General features: G+C 39.1%; 1 protein-coding gene across 1 annotated transcript in view; it reads left to right on the top strand.

Annotated features, from left to right (window-relative positions):
* LUZP2 (leucine zipper protein 2) overlaps window positions 1-26,312 on the top strand; it is a 4,367,081-nt gene that overhangs the window by 808,755 nt on the left and 3,532,014 nt on the right. The gene's annotated exons all lie outside the window — the stretch shown is intronic.

Here is a 26,312-nt window from a genome sequence, read left to right as displayed (position 1 = left end):
AGACTGGCCATGCCAGCACTGGTACCCACTGCTGCACAGCCTGTCACCCCTGCCACCATGGCACCTACCTCAGATCCCAACACTCCTGATCCAGAGGAATGGAGAATTCATGCATCCACGATTGCAGACCCTCAACCTGCCAACCTGGCTTATCCCCTGACCCCTCCTCAAGCTGCCAGCTTTAGCAAACAAGTCCTAGGTGTTATACATAAAGGCAGATGCCCCAACACTAGAAAATCCTATGCTGACAGGTGGAAAAGTTTTTGCACCTGGCTACAGGCTAAGGGAGCCGGAACAGCACAGCCCTCCCTAGCTCTCATCCTTGATTACCTAGCATATCTACTACACAGGGGTCTGTCCTTCTCTTCCATTAAAAATCATGCCTCTGCCATCTTTGCTCATTACAGCACAGAGCCACCTATCATCTCATACCCTCTCATCAAACAGTTCCTAAAAGGGGCTAACAACTGAAGGCCCATCCAGAAGAGCGTCCACCCAAGCTTGACTTTACTTTGCATTGGAAAAGCTCACCATACCCCCCTTTCAACCTACAGCTTCAGCAGAGTTAAAATTATTCTCTTGGAAGACAGCCTTGCTTCTGGCCATCACTTCACCTAGAAGAGTATCAGAGCTACAAGCACTCATGGCTGTAGAGCCCTTCATCATTTTCCATGCTGACAGGGTCTCCCTTAGGACTAACCCATCCTTCATGCCTAAAGTGGTGTCCAGTGTGGCTCGCAACCAATCCATTCATTTGCCCACCTTTTTCCCTAACCCACAAAACAAGGGGGAAAAGGATTCTGCACTCTCTAGATGTGCACAGACAGCACAGATTCTATCTGGACAGAACTAAATCTTTTAGAAAAACTGATCAATTGCTTGTCAGCTTCACAGCAGGGGCAGAAGGCAAGGCCATATCCAAACAAACAATCTCCAAATGGATAGCACACTGGAGCCATTTCTGCTACAAACAACATGGGAAACTGCCACCAAAGGAGGTCAGGGACATATTTCACCAGGGCAACCTCCACCTCTGCAGCTTTTCTCAGAGGGGTCCCCACCAGGGACATCCTGGAGGCTGCAACATGGACATCGGTTCATAACTTCACCAAGCATTACCACCTGCCTATCTTCTCCAAATCCAGGGCAGGCTTTGCCACCACAGTCTTACAGGGCATCCTAGCCGGCCCCCAGACTTCTTGACTACCTCCACCCTTTTCTTCAGCTTTGGGAATCAACCCAAATGTGATGACTGCAACAGTGAAACACGAAGAACTTAGTACAGTTGTGTACGTTTACCATAAATGTAGATGTTCAAGTGTATTCACTGTTGCAGTCCTTGTTTCCCTCCCTCCATCCCCTTGTCTCTCTCTCTCTCTCCCACTCCTTACAGGGAATTTTTGGTATTTACTTTCTACTGGTGGTGTTCTTCCACCATAACCTAGCTCCCTAGTTGGGGGCTTCTGACAGGTCTAGAAAAACTGATGTAATGGTGTCGGCTGCCTGATTTTATACCACTGATGACCTGACGTCAGTTCTGGAGCGACAGCAACTGACGAAGAAATACTAAGCCTCTGGTATTCATGCCGACTGAGGGCTACCTTTGGCAGGATAACCCAAATGTCATGACTGAAACAATGAATACACTCGAACATTTAAGTTTATGGTAAGTATACACAACTGTACTTTCTGTCTAGGAGCAGCACACTTGAATACACTACTGTAATAATTTCCTCACAATGAAGTCTCAGACTTGTATACAGATGGCAATCTTTTGGGAGTGGGTAACTTTCCTTTTAAAAAAAAAATCTTTTGGGAGTAGGTAACTTTCTTTAAAAAAAAAAAAAAAAAAAAAAAAAAAAAATTCCTTTCCTTAGTGATAATTTTTGTTCTGGCCATCATAAGATCAAATGTTTTGTGAAGAAAGTGTTCTAAAAATGCCTCAAAGCATCTAGAATTCTGTGATAGCTGAGAGCTTAGTGACCCCCCCCCCCCAGATCCCCAGCTTAACTAGATTATTTCCTCCAGTTACTACCGTGCAGTGTTAGTTATTTAGTATATTGATAGTATTCAGGAGTAAGTAGACGTGTGTGGCAAAGTGTAAGAAAACAAGATCCAAGTGACCTGGATGGTGTGGGAAATAAATGGACATCTGTAGTCAGCACTACCACGTTGCAATACTGATGTTTGCTAGTACTGAGTTTTGGCATTTGAGTCTAATCTACTCTGTGGCACAGGGGGTTGCTGAATACTACCACTGCTGTGAATGGACCACTAAGGGAATGATTACCCTAATGTGGTACAAAGGATTGACAGAGTACTGCCTTGTAAGAAGCCTGCAAACTATCTGGTATAGTTTTCTGGCTCTCTATACTTTGCCCTGTGCAATGTGATATCAAACACCTAAACAGTATGTTTATCTCAAAGTGCGACATTCCAAATGCAAATATTAAGTCTGGCCTTATGACTAAAGGTAATTCTATCCAGTGTGCTCTGTCTGTGATGAGAACACGAGTAATGTTCCAAAAGTAACTATACTAAACAGAAAAAAAGCAGCTTACACATTCCAAACATTATTTATAGTTGAGCTGTAATGTAGTATATAACATGTTAACTTAGAACAGAGTAAATAAATAGTATTCAGGTTTACCTACAAATTTAGGTACACACCTGCTTATTACACTCTTGATAAGCAGAAGTGAAGAAGAGGCTTGTGGTAGCCATTCTTTCCTGCCATGTTATACTTGTGCACATGGTGAACATGCGTATAGATTCAGAAAGACAGAATCTGAAGACATTTAAGAGTCAAGAGGCGACTTTTCTTCATACATCCTACACTGAATGAGTAACCTGCTGAACCTAGTTAATCAGTATGCGGTAACTTCCAGTCTTAAGTCCTGAATAAAGTCTTTCAGCTTTTCCCGGTTATAAAATCAAGTTTTTTGACTCCAGCTTCCTCAAGATGTCAGCTTCTTGAATGCAGATAGATTTCTTTAAATAAAGCACAACATACATTACAAAAACGAACATTCGTTGCAGTATATCTTCAATAGAAAGTGAATATTTATTGCCGTCCACGTCTAACATGCACCGTGTTTTTTTTGTATGTTCTCTTTCTAGAAAACTACTGCCCACTTTCATTTTTAAATTCACTTGTAGTGCTCTTTCATTTTCCCTTTTCCATATTTCTTTTATTGACATTCTGCAAGATTATTTGCTGCAAACCTTACTCTTTTATCTTCTTGGTTTACATTTCTCCTGCATGACATTTTCTTAAATTCACCAGGGTAAATATATTTCTACACTGCTTACATACCAGAAGACAAGGTCATAATTCTAATAAATAAGTCACAAGACTCCTTGTTATCTTTGTTGACATTCACAGTCCGATGCCTGTGCATACAAATTATCAGTGAAATCCCTTAAGGATGGTATAGAAATGTGGTCTCTGTAATTATGAATTGTAAACAAAGGTACGTTACCGACTACATCACTATTCCAACTATGATTTCAGCTACACCCAAGGACATTTCCTTCCAGGTCAGAAGTGAGAAGTTACTCGGCCTTAAAATAACAATCTTATGGAAAGGAATTATGATCTTGCACATCGCAGAAATAGTCATCATGGGGGTATGTATTTGATACCACCATTACACTTTGTCTATTTAACTTATTTTATAAATTGCCTTTACTTTCATTAGGTTTGTTACAATGCCTTCTGATTGCATTTAGTAGTTAATTGTGTATCCTCTTGGTTACATACTACTGAGTGAATTATTTCTTGGGAGCAGCTAAGATGTCTTCATTTCTATTGGCCTCTTTGGTATTGAGTCAGAAAATGTTGCTTGTAGCCTGTATTCTGATCTAGGCTGAGGTATATACTTCATTATCACCATTGAATATATGCATTTCAGGAAAGGCTTTTTGTCTTAATTTGCTGTTATGTTTTTTTCACTATTGTGCTAGGCTATGCCTGTTCACTTGTTTTCAAAGCATTCCTCTCTTCAGGCATGCCATTGTTTTGTATAATTTAATGAGAAAAGCCTGGAATAATGGGGGCTTTATTCTTTGTAATTGAGTACTCATAGCTATTTAGTTTATTTAATTACTGAAGCAGAATTTATAAGAAGCCTGAATTGATACAGCTAATCAAGTACTACACTTTTCATTTTTTAAAGATATGCAGGGGTCTCTGCTCTTTGTTCAAGCGGGCACACCCTTCTTCTAAGGTACTTTGTTCCAGGGTGAGTTGTTGCACTGTGTGTGTGCATCTCTCTCTCTCTCTCTCTGTATGTATGTATGTATATATATATATATATATATATATATATATCTGTTGTGTCTTTTGGCTTTTCCTGGTTAGGGGTCGCCACAGCGGAACCCCAGTCCGCTAATGATTGGCAGTAGATTTTTACATGCCAAGTTGCCAACCCTGACACGCAACCTTCAACGAAGGTATGCCCATTCACACATGACTCCACACAGAAGATGCTTTAGCGGAGAATCGAACAGGACAACGTCTTACTGTGAGGCGACAATGCCTACCACAGCACCACCACCGCAGTTTTTATAGATATATGTGTATATATATATATAATAAAAAAAATGCACATGTATACTTATGCAGTCTGTTTAGTGGAAAATTCTGTGTGAGGCAAACTTAGAAAAGTTTAGCTTTATTGAGATTTTCAACCACAAACAACCTGTATTCATAGGTTCAAAGGAGGAGTGCTTTATTTTCCTGTACTGTTCTCTTAATATTTACCTTTTTTTACTTCCATCTTGACATAACATACAGAAGTACACTAGCTACACTGCCACTCGTACCATAGTTTTCAGATTCCGAATGTCGTTCTTAACATGCAAGTATTCTTTCCCTGGTACATTTCTGTTGTGTGAAACATTACTTAAAATAGTTGATTATTTAATAAATCCAGTTATTCATGTTACTCAAAGTAGTGTATCCTTTGGAGACCGTAAGAAATGTCATAAAACCAAATAGAGAAACACAACACATCACTCACAAAGCATAAAGGTGTCAATATCGACAAACGCATCATAATTTAATGTTGTGTGCACATGCATTCTAGGATATCAGGAGGTCCCGCTGTAGACTTCCAATCCTATTAATAAGCAGAATAGGTGGACTTGATTTCATATATGCTGGCATGGCCACATTATGCCCTGGTATTGTCTGTGGTATTTGATTCTGGGATAGATAGCCATAGGTACATGTTCCCCTCAGCAGGTGTCTATGGAGCATCTACTATGTGACCACAGTTCTGTGTTGCCTGCATATCAGAATGCAACACTGTTTAATCCCACATCCACATTTTTGTTTTGAGTGCCCCCCCCATGCAGTCTCTGACATAACTATGCATGACACTTATTCCGTTCATACTGCATGCCCCACAATGTTTCTCCAGTTTAACCTTGTATAACAGATCCTTGACCCTACAGTTAGTATACTTAATTACTGGGCTGTTTAGACTGATCTCCTTCAATTGGAGGTGTACCCTTCCAAAATACATTTGTTTGTCATTTTGGCTGGTACGTACTTGTGTAGTATCAAAATTTCAGCTTGTTCACTGACATTAAACAGAAAGTTCAACTGCTGAGGTTTTTCAATTTATTTAATAATTTGAAATGTTTCTTTTCATTATATTATTTACCAAGATTTTTATTCATTACAGAATGCAGTATTCATCCCAGTGCATGTTGAAGCACTTTATTAAAACTTGTGTATAGTTATATTTTCTACCTTTTCTTACATTAAACAAATCTGCCAGAAGGCTTCATAAACAGTCTCCAGTGAGAAAAGTACTATGATTCTGTGTGCTATAAAGTTGTAATTATGTTTTATCACTCTCTCCACAAGTGTTATTTTGCTTAGTTTGAAGAGATAATTTCACTATTTTTTTAATACCACTGTTGCTGATTTGTATTAGAATGTTGAAAGTTAAACATAATATAGAATAACTTTGTTTAGTTAGCGCCCAACCTGAACCTGCCTGTTCAGCTACCACCTCAGAGAAAACTGGGTGTGTATTCCTAGAAACCTTGGACCTTATGGCAAACATCTTTTAACTCATACTTACAAGCCACATATCCCCTTAATGTGGTGACCCATCAAATCTGGGTTTAACTTAAGTGCCAAGGCCGCTGAACAGGAACAGGGGTAACACGTGTGGGGGAGGTTGAAGCAGTAAGGCCACCGTCAACACACCGTTCCACCCAAATTGGTGGCCTTGCAAATAAATTCTGGGTTATGGAAGGAGTTAAGTTAAACTTTGAAAATTTTTTGAATAGGTACAACCATATCCAAATTAAACAAATTAAAACCCAGGTTATTCAAATGAATATTTTCAAAAATCATAGAAATCTGTCTCTAGTCTCAGTATCACTGTGCTGAATCACCTGGAAACCAATTTGGCTAGCAGCCCCACTTGACTCTGTGTTGATAAAAAACTTGGCAATATCAATAGGACTAGACCATTTAAGCACCCTTCCAGTACAGTCTCAAGATGATGGCAGACCAGAAGAAAATTGCTTCAGATACAGCTGTTGCAAGTGGCCCATATCAGATAAGATTCTGGCTAACAGTATTTTTTTAGGGGCTTGGTTTAGATCATTTCCCCTGTGGAGAATTATCAGAATACTGGGCAAGGCTCCACACATAGTAATCTTATGTCAGATTTTCCAAAATTTAAACCAACTAAGACCAGGGAAAACAAAATAATTAACTGTCCAATGGTTACTATGGAACTTGAGTGACCATTTTGGCAGATCAAGGCTCAAATTGATGGTCTCTAAAGAGTAGCCCAAGAGCTAAATGACCTCCTCCTGTATAACAGAAGTAAAAATTAATGCCTGATGTATGACAAAAAAGCATCAGAGACCCACCTTTCCATGACCTGCAAAGATTGCCCTTCCATGGCCAAGTATGAGGTATGACCTATCCAGAAGGAATGTGAGGAGTAACCTTGTGGGTGAATTATTTTCCCTGCCAAGGCCTGCCTAAGAAATCCTTTAGTCTCTGCTAGGTTAAAAGGCCTGCAGAAGGCCTGCATGAAAACCAGGCATGACCTTTTCTCTATGGTAGTAATATTAAATAGCAAACTAACCCAAAGTATGGGGCAAGTGACTAGCCCATTGGCCTTGTCTAGCCACACCTGCTGTCCTTTACCAACTTGGTCAGTCTTGGAATTTTTTTTAACTAAGTCATAATGAACTCCCTGTGGATGACAAGATCCTCCCAACAAATGTAAAGGAGAAGTTCAGTGGTACAGAAGGCACCCTCATACAAAGATGAGAACAAAGCAGCTATAGAGACAAACAAGTGAAATTCACCCATGGTCCCATAAAGACCTTGAATAGCTGTGGGAAGGAATGGTCTTCCAATAGGTTTTCTGGAATCCTGAGAAGGTCCCCACATGATCTCAAAGCCCTTAAGTATCCTCCCCATAACCCAATGTTCTTACGCAACCTGACCGTCCCAAAAAATACTCCGACCATCCCAAAGCTGCAAGGCATACTCTGAGAGTTTTCAGTGAATCCTCCATGGTGGACCAGGCCACTAAAAATTTCAGTAGCAACTGTACTCTCCATTGCCTGGATCCAGGGATCAAAGACCTATAGAATGCCTTGAAAACATGGAGGGATTTCATGACAAGTGCTGCTGGCCCATGAATTTCCCAAAACTGGTAATACTAGTCTTCTCCAATTAGTCAGACTCTTGCAGGAACTAGGGTTCCCTTTGTATCTTGATGACCGAGTGAACTCACCTGGAAGAATGTTTTTTTGAGAGAATGAACCACTGCAATGTTATCTCAGTAAAAAAAATATCCTCTTGTCACATAATCTGTCCTTCCAAACTAACAATGCCATCCGAATGGGACTAGTTTCCCAGCCACCTTTCAGTAAACCATCTGCCCATGAAATAACCCTCCTCCCCATACCAGACCCCCAGCCACATCAGTAAAAAGCACCAGGTTGGTAGCAGAGGTCCATTGGGACTGCTAAAAAGAAACTTCATTGAATTGGCTCAAGAATGTGAACCCTAACAGAAGATCATCCTTGAGCCATCTGGTCAGCTGAAGCAGGTGGTGATTTGGCCTGTTACCCTTCAACAAGTCCGATATGGAGTGTAGGAAAGTTGTGCCTGGAGAAACTACCCTATAGGCAAAGTTCAGCAAGCTGTGTAACTGCATGATGTCTCCTACTTGAACTTTGCTCGAATCCAAGAATCTCCAAAGTAACTGTCGGACTTGTTGAAGTTTGGGCAGAGGAAGCTTGAAGTTATCAGTGGTGTCTACTTCTAAACCCAAAAAAGTCAGGACTCCCCTTGGTTGTTCTGAGTTGTCAGCCAAGGATACCCCCAACTTGGTGCAAATCTCCTTGAAGATAGGCATATCTTCCAAAGCACCATCCTGGCCCTCCCCAGCTATCAAAAATCATCTAGGTAGTGTACTGCTGATTGGCAGGAGACATGTATTTGGCAGCACCAATATAAAACTGTGCTAAATAGTTTGAATGTTGCACAGGCCATAGCACATCCCATTGGCATTGCAGTCATACCTCTCAACTGTACTGATTTTTGCAGAATGTCCAGATTTTGGCCTTCTGTTTTTGGTCCATTTTTCGTATACTTAAGGTTTTCTGTCAAATTAGTGGTAAATCATTACAGATTGCAGTTAGAAAATAATGACCAGTATTTGAGTTTGACTTCATATCCTTCAGAAAATTCATGCTAGTGTAAAACCTCTTCTATCAACTTTCTAAGTTTGTAAGAGCAATATTTAAAAATTGTCCCTATTTTGGGGCCTTTGTCCCTGCCGCTTTTATTTATGGATTTGTCCAGATTTTTTGACTAAGAGGTTGAGAGGTATGGTCAGTATAGCCCATGATGACCTCTGCCACCTGGTCCAAAGAAGAATAGTGCACTTTGGTAAGCTTAGTGTCAATAAAATCATTGATTGAAACCCCCGCTGGGTGAGACAAGTGATGTCAACCTGAACTCTCACCCTACTTTGTTTGGAACCAGGCTGATGGGAAATTTTAAACAAAAACAATGAAGGGGAAAACGGGAGGAAATGGGGCCAATTATCCTGCCAACTTGTCACTCTTTCCCCATCAGCCTAGCATAAGTGTCTTCATGTCCTTTGATGGATGCCAAATTAACTAGCTTAGAATCTATCAGGGCTGTGGAGTGAATAGAAAACCTTTTGGAGAAGCCTTTAAGGAGGATGGCTACTGTCCTTTGATCTGGGTAATCTGACAGTAGGCAGGATAACCTGTCTAGACAAATAAGGAATAAGCCTGCTGTGGTGTGTTTGGGTCTTGTGCCAAGACCCCTGTGTCCATAGAAAGGTGGGTTGGAAAGAAATTAAGTTTTGTGCCCCCTACTAATCTCTCCATCTAAGATGTAGAAAAGGCCAGCCTGTTCCTAGCCAACAAGCCCCAACACGTGGAAGCAGGATGACCTTTCCCACATCCTGAGCACACAAATGGCTATATTTGCAAATGGGCCAAACACATTTGCCAGTATTGAATGTCCAGCAAAACCTTATATTTTCTGGATTAACAGGCCCACCTTCGTGGCATCAAACCATGTGTCAGGATGCCTCGACTCCCACATCAGAGAACTTTTGAGAGCTTTCCACTGCTCATAATTCAACCAAGCAAAATCCCCTTTCACATCACTGGCTCCCCTTATGGCTACAAAATAAGCTGTTAAAGGTAATGCTTGGGTGGGATCCTTCTCAATGATCATGCCCATAAATACCACAAAACCCAGAGACCAATTATCTCAGTTGCTCACAAGTGCTGTAGCTGACACCTTCTTCCCATTGGCAGCTAATTCCCTCATTGTCCACTAGATTAAAGATATCTAAAAACTCCCCTTTTATAGTCTTGTATTTGACCTTGTTGGGAACATGTGGTTTGACATAAGAGCCAGATGGATTGGTACCTGTGAAGCTGAGGGTAGCCATAGAGGACAAAAAATTGGGCGATGCACTCATCGGATGAGGTGGGACCTCCTCCTCTGAACCCCTGACCTCCATAGACACCCTGTGCAAGTTGGGAAATACTGTACCACCTGTTCAACATCAGTACCTACTCATTCTCCAGGATTCAAACCTGTAGAGCCTTCAAAGTTTCTCTGTAAGGCTAAGTCAAACAGTCTAACTCTCCTTTCTTCTGGCAAAGAATTTATAAACTCATCTAAACAATTATGAGCAGATTGAACCCTACCAATAATAAGCCTTGTACACCCAACAGAGATGTTACCTTGTGCTTCTGTTGATATGTTGGATGAGCAGGAAGGGGAGACCTTTGGCCGGAAGCATCTCTGACTTGTCTTTTTCTGAGCCTTCTTAGCTGGAGCTAGTCCTTCAGCTGTGCCCTTCAACAAATTCAGCAAAGATCTCCTCTTGGAATTCAGGCTCTGCTCAACCACCCCCTCTGCGTCTAAGTCAGTTATCCAGCCTTGCACTGCCTGCAATAGATGCAAGCATCTCTCTTTAATTGACTGTACTGTGGCTGAACCCGAAAGATAGAAAAGATTAGTCCAAGGAGCAATACAAAAAAAAAAAAAAAAGAAAAGGGGGGGGTGGGTGGGTGGAGAAAAATATGTCAAACAAAAAAGAAAGGGGGGGTGGAGAAAAATATGTCAAACTGAAAAGCGCTTGAAGTTCCAGTTAATATTAAAAAGATTGGATGCTGGGATGCTTTGCTGCTGTGAGGTTGTAGAATGTATAGCCCTCAGGATGTTTCTCCTGCTCATCCATTCCTTGAAAAAATGCTGCTGTGACTAAAACCAGCTGAGCTGCTGCTGGGGTTCTGGAATGCCGTGTCATATCTTACACAAAACACTCTGTCAAAGCCAATGATGTGTATTGACCTAAGAATCAAATGCTGAGGTAAACATTATATACTACCTGTTATCTGAAATGCCATGCCCAAAACTTAAAATCCGACACTAACATTACAACTTTACTATCGAATCATTGTATCCAAGATACCATCACACAAATAATTGTATAACATAGCAATAACCCATTGCTGGTTATGGGTAATGCTGTATTTACCCATGGTTAGTGTGGTTTGGTCATGGGGTAAAGCCAGGATTCAAAGTTGTAGAGGCTGCAAAGTTTCTCTATGGCTAAGTCAAACAGCCTTAGTTTCTTTAGTTTTGCATAATGTACCTGATTGTTTCCTTGTATTTTCTGTCATGTCTCTCTTGTACCTGTGAACTGTTCGAATTTCAAAGTTTGTTTATTATTATTTTTTTTTTTAAATCAAGAAAACTGGAAGCTCCATAGCATATATCAGTAGAAGAATGCCCAGGCAACCAGATTTTTTTTCTGTTATATGCTTAATTTCACAATGGGCACACTGGTTGGTCTGACCAGTGTGCATGTTTTTGAATGTGAATGGCCAGTCATTGTATAATACCATTTATCCTACACATAACCCCACTAGAACACAAAAGCAAAATTTGGCTGGATTCCTTGTAGTCGGACTCCAAAAATTCACCCCTCTAATAAATCAAATTTCCACAAAAGTAAGATGCAGATACTGATCCCAATAACACTCCTTTACAACTGGCACATCAATCCAAAATGCTAAAGAAAAACATGATAGAATATATACTCCATACTACTCAGGCTGCCACACCCAATGTGTCCTAATTTATGAAAGCGCCCTTCAAGCTGCACTAAAAAAAAACAATGAAATAAATGAGCAAACCATTTTCAGGAAAATCATACCGATTCCAACAAAATATGCCCCAAGCTAAAATTTTTACCATGCCTCCCCAATTTTATTAGTTCAACATGTTTTTACTAGGCATTTATTTGTTTGATTAATAAAATTCTTTAGGTCAAACGTCTGCATTCTGCTTGTATAAAGTACCCTTTAACTTAGTATTACCCTATGGCCCATATTATAGTTACTCCTGTAACTGAAGTTATTAGTTTATTAACTTAATTGTGTATATATAGCCTTGTAGATTTTTTTTAATGTAAGACCACTTACCCATCAGATGTGTAGTGTAACAGGTTAATTAGAAAACATCCCCATGCCCAACAATAGCTGCTGTGCCAGTACTGTTTTTTTTTATTTGTAGCGCTATTAATATATGTATAAAATCTTCTTTTCTTCTTTCGGCTTTTCCCGGTTAGGGGTCGCCACAGCGGATCACCTGTCTGCTCATGACTGACGGTAGAGTTTTATGGTGTTGAGTTGCCAGCCCAACCTTCCACGGAAGGCAACCACATGCACACACTCATGCCTAGGGTCAATTTAGAGTGTCCAATCCACCTACAGCATGTCTTTGGGATGTGGGAGGAAACCGAAGCATCCGGAGGAAATCCACACGACCACAGGGAGGACATGTAGACTCCACACACAAGGCACCCCAGCCGAGGATTGAACCGGAGAGCCTCTTGCTGTGAGATGACAATGCAAATGGCTGCACCACTGTGGCCACCCAATATATGTATAAAATAAATAATATAATTTGAATTTATATATATATTCTTATTTATATATATATATATATATATATATATTTTTTTTAAATAAATATTTACTTAAAATTTAACTCCCCAACCGTGATAACTCTTCTTACGTTAAATTCATTTATATATTTATTTTTTTTAATATTTTAATTAAATTTAATAAAGGCTGAAGTACAGGCACAGTTTGGATGACTAAACAGCCACAGTACTGCCGATAAGCCCTCAACTTGACTTTCAACCTAGTCACTGCCAGTTGACTGTATCGTTGTTCGACCAGCCTGCTGACAGATCTAGCAGGCAGGTGCAGAAACACTCCCTTGAATAAGGAGTGCATGCTTGAACTCGTCCCCTGATGATGGCTTGTGGACAATGAGCCGTTACATGACAATTTGTCATTGTTGAATCCCATTGCCTATATTTGTTGTACAGTGTCCTTTGAAGTGCCATCTGACATTAATGAAGTTTGAATGAATGTTTAGTTGACTTCAGGTATCTCCTCTAGCTTACAGTAAATAGTACTGTAATGTATATGCTGCAAGACAATAAACAATGATACTACCACAGTAAGACAGAGTAGGTGATGTACATGCAGACACTGTGACAGGAGCAGAACTTGTATTGCATACTCCATTATGGAGCTGCCTGTAAGAGGAAAAGGGATAACATAGTGCAGGAGAATACATTCACATGGGATACTCGGAGGGGGGGGGGGGTTCATCAATGGCTCTGAGTGATGGAGCTACCCAAGCATATATTTGACAGTTAATTTTCCCATGGATCTGGCAATAGTCACCATTTTGATTTCCCTTCAAGTAACACTTGCACTGTTGAATATTTTGCAACTTCCTATTGTTTCCGTATTTTTCTTGATTCTGTAATCATATTCTGACTCTTTAATATAACCGCTAAATCCAGGCAATAATTTTAAAAACTGTCAAGTAATGTGAAGGATCCAATTCCTGCTGTATTTTATTTACTCGTGTGCATATGGGTGAGCTGGTCCACAGACCTATTTTAGTTATGAATTGGGCCAGTGCGACATTCACAAGCGTCAACAGATAATTACAATGCTTTGTTATTTGTACAATTAAAAGAATGTGACAGCTCATTTCCAGAACAATAATACAGCATAGGATATATAAATCTAGCTGATAATGGCACTGTGAGAGTAGATTATTTGTGCAATTCAGAGTAAATCAGTTCATTTGCAGAACATCGATGGAGTGACATGTTGAAGACAAGACATTGTTATACTATGTAGAAGCTTACATTTTAGAGAGCACAGCATACAGGTTTATAGAAATGAGGTAGGAGAAGTTGAAGTAGAAAACAGTAGTTCTATACTTACAACACGTATTAACTATAATAATGGTAGCATTGTCGCCTCACAGCAAGATGTCGCATTCGATTCTCAGCTAGAGCGTCTTCTGTGTGGAGGCATGCTTGAATGGGCGTGCCTTCATTGAAGGTTGTGCGTCAGGGCTGGTAACTCGGCACGTAAAAATCCACTACCAAACATTAGCGGACCGGAGTTCCGCTGTGGCGACCCCTAACCGGGATAAGCCGAAAGACACAACAATGCAGTTTAAAATGGTATTCAGCTATGCAAATATGAACTAGTTGCTATAGGGCTGGTTCAGCACTATAATTTCATAGTAATGAATATAACTGTCAACATCTTTAAAGTAGGTTCTTTATGAACATATTTAATTCCTGTTGTTTTTGGATATCTTGAGATAGTGGTTTCCATGCTGCTGGTCTATAGTTTGAAAAGGCTTTCTGCTTTGTTGAAATGGATTTTGACAAACAACAAATGTCTATATAGGAGAGAAGGGATAGTTTGTATTCCTGTGTTGCAGTGAATGTGCTAGAGGTGGGTAGTAGGAACAATGAATTAATTTTCAAACATTCAAGTAATAAAGTGGTCCTAGCAGTTACTGGTAGTCATTTGCAGATGATGATTGCAGTCATGGGTATTCTGTGTGAAGTTTAAAGCAATTAATGGTAAATAGCATATTTCATGCAATATAATTTGTAATGCTAGATCCTTCTATTTTCAGAATAGGTGAGGTATTGCTATGCCAACATATGCTGAGAGTGCTGGAATATGTAATACAGCATCTATTACAAAATCTGACTTTTTCCTTAACCTTCTTGTAATTTCTGTCTAACCTACCACCATTAAGATGTCAAGTTTGGTGCATTTTTCAAAAATAATTACTCTAGCTTGTGTAAATGAAGAGCTTGCATACCATTGTAATTAACAGAATTCTGTGTGTCCAGTTTGTCGATCTTTAAATACAAACAAAATCTTGCACACACTGTTGTTCATTCAATTCTTTTAGTAGAAGAAGCTGTTAAACAGTTAATGGTGTCATCATTGGTAATACTGTACTTAATGAGTGTGACAAGTCTAATGAGGCTCCATTCAGTTTGCAGGCAGCATTCCAATTAGATGTTGTACCCTCTCCAGAAAGAAGCCTTCATTTGGAAGACTACCAGAGCCACTAATTGGAGCCATTTGCCATGCTGACAAATAAAAATGAGATAAAAAAATGTTTATGTACTGTACCTTGCGTGTAAAATATATATGAATTTGTCACGGTGTTGACGACAATGAATAAAGTACTATATCCCTAGAGAAAAAGCAGCTATCATTAAAAACGTGCAGTGCCACCAAGATGAATATTTTTTGTAAGGGGCAAGCTCCCCTAAACTCTGCATCCCCCTGTGGTGTTGTATATAAACAAAAAGAACAAAGACACCTGGATCAAAAAATCGCCCTACTTCCTCTCTGTAGTAAAGAAAAGCTGCACTTGCCCCTCCATTTCTTGCAGTTGAAAGTATTCAAGTTTAGCCCAAATAAAAAAAAAAAAAATACAAATTAACCTAACAGACAAGTTAACGATAAGTCAAATTACAGTTTGCTCATTAGATGATAAAATAACTGCTTAAAACAGAAGTTCCTTCAAATTCCATCAAGGGCAGAGATGTATACAATTCCACACTCCCAAAATATACACCTATGCACATATTGTATCGCTTAACTGACAGTTTCAAGCATACAACACTTGTGTTTGAAATGTTATAGAATTATTTATTCTGCTCATATACATTTATTTTTATATCACTTGTGTATACTTTTTATTTGAAATGTTAATGGTTGTATATCAAATTGCCCATACAACATGCACCATGACTCTCTGATAGCTGGTGGGGTGAGAGCTACATACCATTTGCATGTTTTGTGTACTTCACTTATGTTTGGCTGTTATATTTGCAGTCTGAAGCATCTTCCTTTTCAAGTGTGATATGGCCCTTAACTTTCTAAATGTTCTACCTCTGCCTGTTATTGAAAACCTCAAATCACACTTGCCTTATATAGAGGGCTTGAAATTTGCAGTTCAGGTGCACACACCATCATGATGAATGTGCTTAACCTGCTCAATTTTGTGGCAATAAAAAGAAACATCTTTATTTAGACAAGACCCTACTTGCCCTTCTGTATTTCACGTGTGGGTAGCAAGATGCCAAGTTTATAGTTACTCCAGATCAATTCACTTCTGAGGCAAAGCAGTTCTTGCTAGACAATGTAACATCTGCTTTGTTGTCTCATAGCTGCACTAACATCAGAACACCCATTACTGTCTAATAAATGAGTATGTAAACCTTACTTTATACAGACATGAGCATCAGTACTCTGACCAAATGCAATCTGATCTAACATTAACAAGCATATTTCTACAGACCGTTATTGATCGAGCAAGTGAAAGTAAGCCTACAGCTTTTACTTGTGGCTATGGAAAATCATGTAAAGGCTCTGTTTTTGACTTCTATAAGTGAACATGTTTACCTTAGGCATTCCCCCTCATTCTTTATTTCAGAAATACAGCTTTGTCAGTATTCACAGATTTTGAAAGGATATTCTCCACTACATTGATGCAAGCAGTAGCACCATTCCAGCAAACCATACACTCAGGGTTGCAGTGTGCTAGTAAGGACCTCTCACTGCACTCTTGTTAATGACAGGCTCTGTAACTTATTTCATGGCCGTTCACCTTGTGAATTGTGAATAGCTACATATTTAGTGAGGCTCCTTTACATTGCTGCTGTATATTACAGGTTTCTGTGACGTTGCAGTATTTTCCAGATATCGGTAACAAATTTGATACTTCATATGGCCAAGGCTTGGCCTTTCAATTGCACATCAGGTCTGTACACTGCAGTTCATGTTTCTGAATCTTGCATTTGGTCATTTTCAAAAAACTGAAAACATTTTCACATTTCCAATGAGCAAACCACAAAGAATAGCCTTGGAACAGGCATACTTATAAATGGAAACACATTTCTAATTATTAATGTGAATAACATGCTGTTGCAGATGAATGTTGGAATGGTATCTGTACTTGGATTTTGGCAACAGGCATTTGATCTGGTACTTAAAGAAATTCCCAATATGCTAATGTTATCCTGGAAACAGGGAAGAATTATGAAAAGCACCTGGACGCTATCTGAAGCATCATGTACACACTAAGAGTATGGTTCCTCAGGCTAATAAAAGCTTGGGCTTCCACTTCAGAAAATAGAGAAATTATGAATTTAGTTTTGCTATGTCTGCTCAAGACACTCTGTCATAACAGAAAAGCTCAATGATAATTTCTCATACTCCGAAACTTAACAACTATTGAAGCTCATCAGCAATGTGACAAATGAAGCATTTTTTTTTCCAATAGGCAAGCCCACCTGCACCACTTGTGGTGAAAAGCTCTCCACACTCCACAAAACTTAACTTTTTTTACTTCACAGTTGCTACATCTCAGGGAAGAGACTGTCACTGTCAAGTGTAGTAAAGGCTCTGCTCCTCTTGATGTGTGAGGATATGCAGTCTGATAACTTGGTAGGTAGACACATAAGGGTGACTATGTTTTACTTTTATGTGTCTGCAGGGCAAGAAAGATGAACAATTAAAGGATTAAAAAGCTACAGTGATATGACCTCTAGTTATTCAAGAAACTGACTTTAATTCATGTTAATTTTTTAAAGGAGAATTCTCAGATTGTGAACATGTGACTGACAGGAATGGAATAAAGAAGTCCAAGAGAACATGAACTCAACGTCAACTGGATGAAAAAAAAGCACAGAAGATGAAGTGACTACCCACATTGATGAACATTTATTTTTTAGGTTGGCACCTGATGCTTCGGGTCCCAGAACTGCACTACTCTATACAAATTCCAAAATAGAGAAGGGTGACCAGTCTATTTACATAATGAGCATTAACCAAAGATGAATATAAATATTCTTGTTTAGACAGAGATGCCTTTAGCTTGATCCGGGTAGCAAAGCAATTTAACTAGTCCTTGTAGTAAAAAAAAAGGTGTGCACTGATTAATGATCACCAGCCTCTGCTAGACATTTACAATGACTGCAGGAGTTGCTCATGGGGTTGGGGGGGTCATGCATATGATACTGAATATGTAACATAGGAGAAATGACTGCAGTGCAGAAAGGCAGAGTAACAATCCTTGACATTCTGAATGCATAACAGTTGCTGGAATGACCTACTATTGTCACTAGTGTGTGGATTAGTAAAGGAGTAGCCTAGAAGTGATAATTTGCCTTAACCCACCATAATTGCCTGGGGAAAACTGTTTGTCATATCTTGTGGGTTGCTCTAAACTGGTTTGAGTGCTGATTCCAGTCAGGGGTGGTTCCAGGGTCTTGGATGATGCATGCACGTGAGAATACTTGATGACAGTAAAAATGAGATGCTTGGCCTAAATGTTCATGTGCCGATTTCGAGTCAACAATGAAGCTTCAGGCTTAGCAAAAGTTGTATCAGATGTCAAATGGTTCATAACACATCGCCACCAATGCCAGTGAAGTACTGAGAGTTATGAATTTTGCATTTCTGTTTAAAGACTAGTGCTGTTAAATCAAAGGGCTGTAGATCCACATTCTTAAGAAGTGATTTGTGAAGGGATAGTTTGAAAGGATAGTTTCAGTAGTCAGGACTATACTTGCAGGAAATAGTCTGATGATGTTGCTCTATATAATGGGCTATGACTTGCATAACAAAATAATTTGAAATACAAAGCAAAATCATGTTAAACATTTAACACTTTCATCTTACCACTGAGACATAATTCTGCTAGTGGTATAATTTGTGCAGATATTTATGAAGGTCAAAAAAGCTGCGACTCCACTTGGTAAACATCTACAACACATGACTGACTTTCTTTGCACTTACCAGTGTGCCCCACATAGCTATCGGTGCTACACCAACCATGTTGCTATTCAGCACAAGTTTGCAGTTCAGACTCCCCAATGCCAGATCTACTGCTTCAATATTTTCAGCAGAACACTTCCCTGTAAGGTCTAGCCAAAATGCTAGTATCTGGGTAGCCATGGTGTGATTGTCATGCACAATGCCTGCTGAAACCTTCTCACTGGCGTAACCTATTATAGAGGAGAGTAAATGTATAATTCAGGAAAAATAGCAATTACTGATTCATAATGGTCAAAATGTCTTTTTGAAAGCTGTATGAACCACTGCTAAACAGTCAGTACTGTATGTTATTGTTTTAGGAAGCTAGGTAATGCTGTGTGTCTTACCATAAGAATTCAAGGAGATTATTCAGAGCAGGGGGGGGGGGGGGGGGGGCATGAAATGTACAGCATTCTGAAACAAGTTTACTTGTTCTTCCTGTCCTGTGATTAAATGTTCAGTTAAAGGAAATGTATGCATTCAGAAGCTGGATGGTGCATGTATTTCAATGATCCTGTTACATGTGTTTTTGTAACTCCTGAAGCAGTAAGTAAGGGATGCATGTACTGAGTCCAGAACATGCGGAATATGTTTACACATTAATAACTTATGCTTTATTAGCAGCTTTTGGTCTTATTTCAGTTTGTGTGCTTGCTTAAGAGTGACAATTGCTTACTTTCCGCTTGAATCTAGCACACTAGGGAATAAAATACCTGTAAGAACTTCCTTTGGGGATTTCCACTTAAAATATAACATCAATAAGATGGCAGCAAAACAAAAATACTGTAACAATAGACATAAATAAGGTGCCAGCCTAAACATTATGTAATACAAAGGAAAAAAGTAGCACTTGGAACCCAGAAAGACTTTGTTTCCATGAGCTTTTCCCCTCCAAATGTAACTTTTTGTATCATTTTATTATAACACTATTATCATTTTTGCTATTGTTTGTAAATAAAACAGATTTGCTTTGTTTTGCAACATTTTTATTTATATTTACTGCACATAAAATACATGTTCACAAGTGTTCTTGAATATATATTTCTCTAGATCAGATTGTTTATGCACAGCAGCTGGAAGAACTAATTTGTGTGATAACTGTTGGTATTACTGATAGCTTGCATATTGGCACAAGATTTATTTGTTGCCATGTACCATCTTTCTCTAACTGGGTCTTGCTTTCCTTATGTATTTTAATGCACTTTTGTCTTCACCTGGCACGTCTGACTCCCTTTCCAATATCTGGCAGACTGCAGGCACTTAGCATAAGTAATTAATTTGTAGATCATTCTCCTGCTAATGACAGCCTCTTCTCCACTTTTGAACTCTTTCCATAAGTTCCATAAAAGAAATGCTGCATAATGTTCTGTTTTGCATGGAGTCGCATGTCCATTATCCGTTGACAGTCACCAGTTATCTTGACTACCAATACAAAATGTGATACTGAGGATGCTGCCCCCTGTTACTAAGGGCAATATGCAGAGAACTGATATCATTGTCTGATAATATAAACTGACAATTTTGGATGTTGTGTTAAAGTCTAGTTAATTTTTACAAGGTGAGTGGAGTAATCCAGATCTATCAGTTTTATCAACAACCTCTACTGGAGGAAAAGGAATAGCAGTGAGAATGCAGTGCACTTTGAGAATTGCAGAGACATGCACATATATTCCAGAAAAACAAACAGCAGTGTGCATGAAAAACAATTCCAATCGAATAAATATTTATATAGTTGCAGCAGCCATGTCTAAACATATTTTCAAAATATTAAAAATTACAGGTTGGTGTCAGGGAGGCAATAAATGGTTTTAAGGTTTTAAAGCATTAGGTGTAATGCCTTCAGTTTTTGGAAAAAAAATGTACATTGGTCTTTCAAAACAAGGAGTTATTTAAAGTTTTTGTGACTGGCATATGGGTTAAGGGCATCCTTACCTACAGCTATATGGCAGTTCTAAATGCTCAAGTCTGCAAATGGATAAATTCAGGACAGTAAAGCCACACTCCACTAGCTGTGGATATGCAAGTTTGTTTTCTTATGACCTCATCAGCAAAGTATAAGTGGACTGTTTGGCTAACCTTTAGAAACACAGGGTTGTCGTACCCAGTTGATGTCCATAACCATTAAGGTGTCTGCAAAATATCCAGTCTGGCAACTAAATAAAAAAATCAACAGGACACACAGCCAAGCAAATTATTAAACTACAAGAAAATGCTAGCCAAGCTAGAGTTTTCACTTGTTAGATGGGGTATTGTAAACACTGTGAACTTTTACACTCAATATTGCTAGTAAAAAAACATGCATCAGTTAATTAGAGAGGTATTTATTTAAGCAGTGATGTTACCATAGAAACGCAGTCACTGTGCATTCGCAGTACTGAACTAGTCTACCAGTACAGGAGTGAGAAACAATTCTGTTTCTATACATACAGAAATAAAGCCAGTAAGGAAGCTATGGATAACATAAAATGTTGTGACAGTAAACTATCACTGGTTGCTAAATGGTTGTTTCCTGGTATGAAATATGACAGATGAAACTGGACTTTAAGGAATAGAAAGATGAAACTTATAATGTTAAAGGGACATGTCAGACCTTAGCACTGAACAGCTGGTGGCTGAGTGCCCATAAATATATGCATTGGTACATCTTCTGTAGAAATAGTGAAAACATTTATAGTGAGAAGAGGCTGATATTAGAACTGTTAACTCAGTCATATTTGTTGTTGTTCCAATCATTTGGCACAAACGCTGTTTTCAGTATTTCACAGTGAGCATTTTTGTACATTGCTGACTTGTTTAGACAGTCCCAAAGTATGTATGAATAAATGTGATGACCAGTCCCACAGTATGCATGAATAAATGTGATGACCAGTCCCAGGGTGACAGAAGGAGCCCAATACTATGCCCTAGCCTTAAGCAGGTTTCTTGTGCCAAATAGGTTAATGAGAATTATTTCAGAAAGAAACCTGACCCAATAAATGAAAAAAACATAAATTGATCGAATGGACTAGATTTGGTCAATGGCATCTGTGAATGCACTCTTGGGTAGAAATATACATGCATTTTATTAGCTTTCATTTGCAGGACTGGATTGCTTTTGAGAATAAATATACACAGATATGTGAATATCAGCAATCCTCCTCATTTAGAATTTTGCTTTAGACTACTCTACATTTAAGCACACTGGCTATAATCTGGTTTACCCAAAGGCCAACAGATCTGAAACTAAAATGTGTTAGTGCCTGTGATTCATTTTGTACTCAAAATTTTTTTTCTTTTTTTTTATGTTCTTTTTCCTTCCAAAGAGTTATTTTAGGGCAAAACTGCTAAGCAAACTGGTCCATTTAAGGTGCCTAAGAATACCGAATCAATAGATAAACGAAGGATATAATGTGCCACTTGAAATCTGTCGCTGGTGATGAGTTACAAGGCGGGAATCGTATTCTCCTCCTGGTGTGTGCTAAGTGATTGGTCAATATTTGTGGTAAATGTGGTATGTCAGAGACAAATAGCCACATACCAGTGGCACTATGTGATGGATTATTGTTTTAATTTCTCCATGTCTTTTGAGTTTCTAATACCATGATGGGAATGGATCCTATTCCTAAGTCAAAGTACGATTACAGTTCATGAAGTGAGGGTTTCTCCATGAACTAGGAGACTTTCCATTTACATTATTGTTGATGGGTAAATGGAGAAAATTAGCATTCCTTACATAAGCAAAAGACTTTGAACAACAGTAACCTTACATTTTATGCTCGAAGGGATGGAGGAACCCCAGATACCAAGCAAGCAGAGTATGAATATAGCAAGTAGAAAAGGAGAACCCATAGACAGTGAGTGGTGCATTATACAGTCTTTGGCAAGAGGGGAACCCCCGAGGATATGAACATTACTGTAGCTGTGTATGGGGAGGAATGTGCACTTAGAGCAACACTAGAACTGGAAAGTCTGTCTGTACATTCTGGTCTGTGTGCATATGTTCATTAATTAAGCAGATGTTGCTAGGCAATGAAGTCTATGTCAAATCAAGATCGTGTAGCACTCAACTGCCTTTGATTCAGTCAAACATCATAGTTGTCTTACACTGGGGATAAGGTTAATCTGTAATGAGATATATAGATGAATGTTATGAGTAGTACCAGATATAGATGAATGCTATGAGTAGTATCAGACATACAGATGGATGCTACGAGTAGTATTAGATATAGATGAATGCTATGAGTAGTATCAGATACAGATAAATGCCACGAGTAGTATCAAATACAGATGAATGCCACGAGTAGTACCATACATGCAGATGAATGCTACGCATAGTACCAGACGTATAGATGAATGCTATGCTTAGTACTAGACGTATAGGCTACTTATAGTATCAGACATATAGATGAATGCTATGCGTAGTATGATGAAAAACTTTAGGTAGAGTCATCATGGAAGTGAATTAAAGTTCATAGTACATTTATATAAATATGCAGTTCTTCATGAGCAGTGAAGGATGCAGTCAGGATTTGGCTTGGGTCATGATCTGAGTTAAGGTTACATTTGAAAGGAGGAGCTGAGAAGGCAAAATGTGTGCATAAAGCAGGGCGATGAGGAGGATGACATGCTGTGAGATGGATTAGGCAGGGTCATGTCTGGTAACTGCATGTTGTAGCAGGATGATGTGACATGGATTAGGCAGGGTCATGTCTGGTAACTGCACGTTGTAGCAGGATGATGTGAGCTGGTTTAGGCAGGGTCATGTCTGGTAACTGCACGTTGTAGCAGGATGATGTGAGCTGGTTTAGGCAGGATCATGTCTGGTAACTACACATTGTAGCAGGATGATGTGAGATGGATTAGGCAGGGTCATGTCTGGTAACTGCACATTGTAGCAGGATGGTGTGAGATGGATTAGGCAGGGTCATGTCTAGTAACTGCACGTTGTAGCAGGATGATGTGAGATGGATTAGGCAGGGCCATGTCTGGTAACTACGTTGCAGCAGGATGATGTGAGCTGGATTAGGTAGGGTCATGTCTGGTAACTGCACGTTGTAGCAGGATGATGTGAGATGGATTAGGCAGGGTCATGTCTGGTAATTGCATGGGACATGATGTGAGATGGATTAGGCAGGGTCATGTCTGGTAACTGCATGTTGTAGCAGGATGATGTGAGCTGGATTAGGCAGGGTCATGTCTGGTAACTGCACGTTGTAGCAGGATGATGCGAGATGGATTAGGCAGGGTCATGTCTGGTAACTGCACGTTGTAACAGGATGATGTGAGATGGATTAGGCAGGGTCATGTCTGGTAACTGCATGTGACATTATGTGAGATGGATTAGGCAGAGTCATGTCTGGTAACTGCATATTGTAGCAGGTGGAAGTTTTAAGACATTTTATAGTGAAACGCAGATTCTCACGGTTGTGGGCATAGGGTAGACTGAGCATATCAAAGGACCAACAAAATGCCAGTGCAAGTCGGGGAAAAAACCTAGCTAGTTCAGGGGGAGCAGTTAATCCAGAGCATTGTGATATGTGGACTTCAAAAAAATGAACACACTTGCAATTTTCAAGATGATTTCATTATCAGTTAGAGTGAGGGAGACAGCTGATAGGTGGTGCCCACAATAGAAGCTATAACATGAGCAAGAATATCCAGTATGATATTTACAGTTCCTTCAGGATTCTTTAAAATAAAAGATCTGTTGAGTGAACTGATATTTAGCAGTGGTTTGGGGGTAATGAAGCTTAGCCCCAGTTTATCAAAAATTCCTTTGTGCTGCTTTTATCCTGAATAAAAGGAAGACTAAGATAGAGAGCAAATGCTGCTGATGCGATGAACTTAGTTATTGAAAGAGGCCTGAAGGCTTTTGTTTACCCCTTCTTACTGGAGTACAAGAAATGTTTTCAATAATATATGCAAATTCTTTTTTTAAAACTCAGTTTAGCGTGTAGAAGATTTTGGATTATTTGTGAAAAGAAGTAAAATTGTGATGATTGGATGGGAGGGGACATATAAAGGTAATCATTCAGCTGCAGTTCTTTTATACTTAGTATCTCAATGCAGTTGAATTACAATGAGAGATATTCTCTGTAGTTTTGTGGAATGGAAAATAATGTGAAGGAAACAACAAAAGAAAAAAAAAAAGATTCAAAACAAGCTATCTTTCCCATGTGCTGGCGTTTTCATAGCCATGGGAAAGGTACAAGTGATTATTATGCTTTTTTTCTTTAGGTTACTCTTAGCTGCCAACAACTGTCAAAATGAATGAAAGCTAGTTCCATGAATTATAGTACCCTCTAGTTATATAGCCCAGGAGATTTTTACGGCAGAAGGAAGGAAATATATTGCATCTGTGTGTAGTAGTATCTAACTTTAGCTACAACGCTGTAGATGGAAAATACAAAATGAATGCTAGATACATGTCTGGAGTTGGCCATAATAACTGTTGCATTTTGGAACTTTCCTTTATACAGAATATTTTAGTCTGACTATCCCAAATAACCCACTTTATTCATTTCCTTTCTTTAGAGATGACATGCTCAGGAATTTTTCACAAAATGACTGCAATGATATTCAATTCCAATATATTTTTTGGTTGAGATTTGACCTAAGTGGCATCTTTGTCATACACTTTGATCGCTTCTTTACTCAGATCAGGTTTATGGGGATACAGAGCCTATCACAGTACGTACCTGGTGGTACACAGAGTCAGGCACAGTGTGTTCTGTGACGGAATGTCAGTCAATCACAAGTCACAGCCTACTTGCACTTACAGGCAGTTCAGAGGCTGGAAAATTCAGCTATAGGCATGCCATTGAGACTTATGATAAAGATGCAGATCTTAGGGCGGGGAGGGATTGAGAGAGGAGACACAGGGGTGACATACAAAGCCGGCACAAAAGGTGACTGCAGCTGGGAACTAACCAGAAAAACAAACCTATTAAGATGAGCACACAAAATTGTACCAAGGATGCTGCCCATGCACTCTTATGTTGAATTTGTTTTAAATGTATGACAAGGCATTGGTTCTAATGTTTTTTTTTTTTTTTCTTTCTTTAAGCAATCAAAGTATGTGGCAAAATAGTGGTGTGTAATAAGTGTATAAAATATAAATTGCATTGTTGTTTAGTTATGTTACTTTGTGCTCCCAATAAGTGGTTTGAGAATATTCTGTGCATTTTAATATCAGGATCAAGAAATTTGCGATTTTGAGAGTGACATTATTGATATGAGATCCATACACTGGCCTTGTAATTGTCCTAAATGATAGTCTACTAAACTGATTTTACTCCATTTTTTGAATTTACTGTGGGGGGTTATTGCAGTCAGCTGAAGGCTGTTCATCTTGATATCTCATACATGACTATGCAAGCTGCCAGCACTTGGAAGTCACTTCACCCCTTAAGCCTAACATGCAGCAACATATTGGGATTCTTTGTACTTCCAGGGGATCAAGCTATCTTTCCAGTTTGGAATGTGGAAAGGGAGGGTGAAGCCCCCTACAAAAAACTGTAAAATGACTAGTGTCCATTTGC

The sequence above is a fragment of the Protopterus annectens genome, chromosome 9.part0 (assembly GCF_019279795.1).
Source record: "Protopterus annectens isolate FY-2018-M chromosome 9.part0, PAN1.0, whole genome shotgun sequence".
Classification (NCBI taxonomy): domain Eukaryota; kingdom Metazoa; phylum Chordata; order Ceratodontiformes; family Protopteridae; genus Protopterus; species Protopterus annectens.
This window is presented reverse-complemented; position numbering and strand designations above follow the sequence as displayed.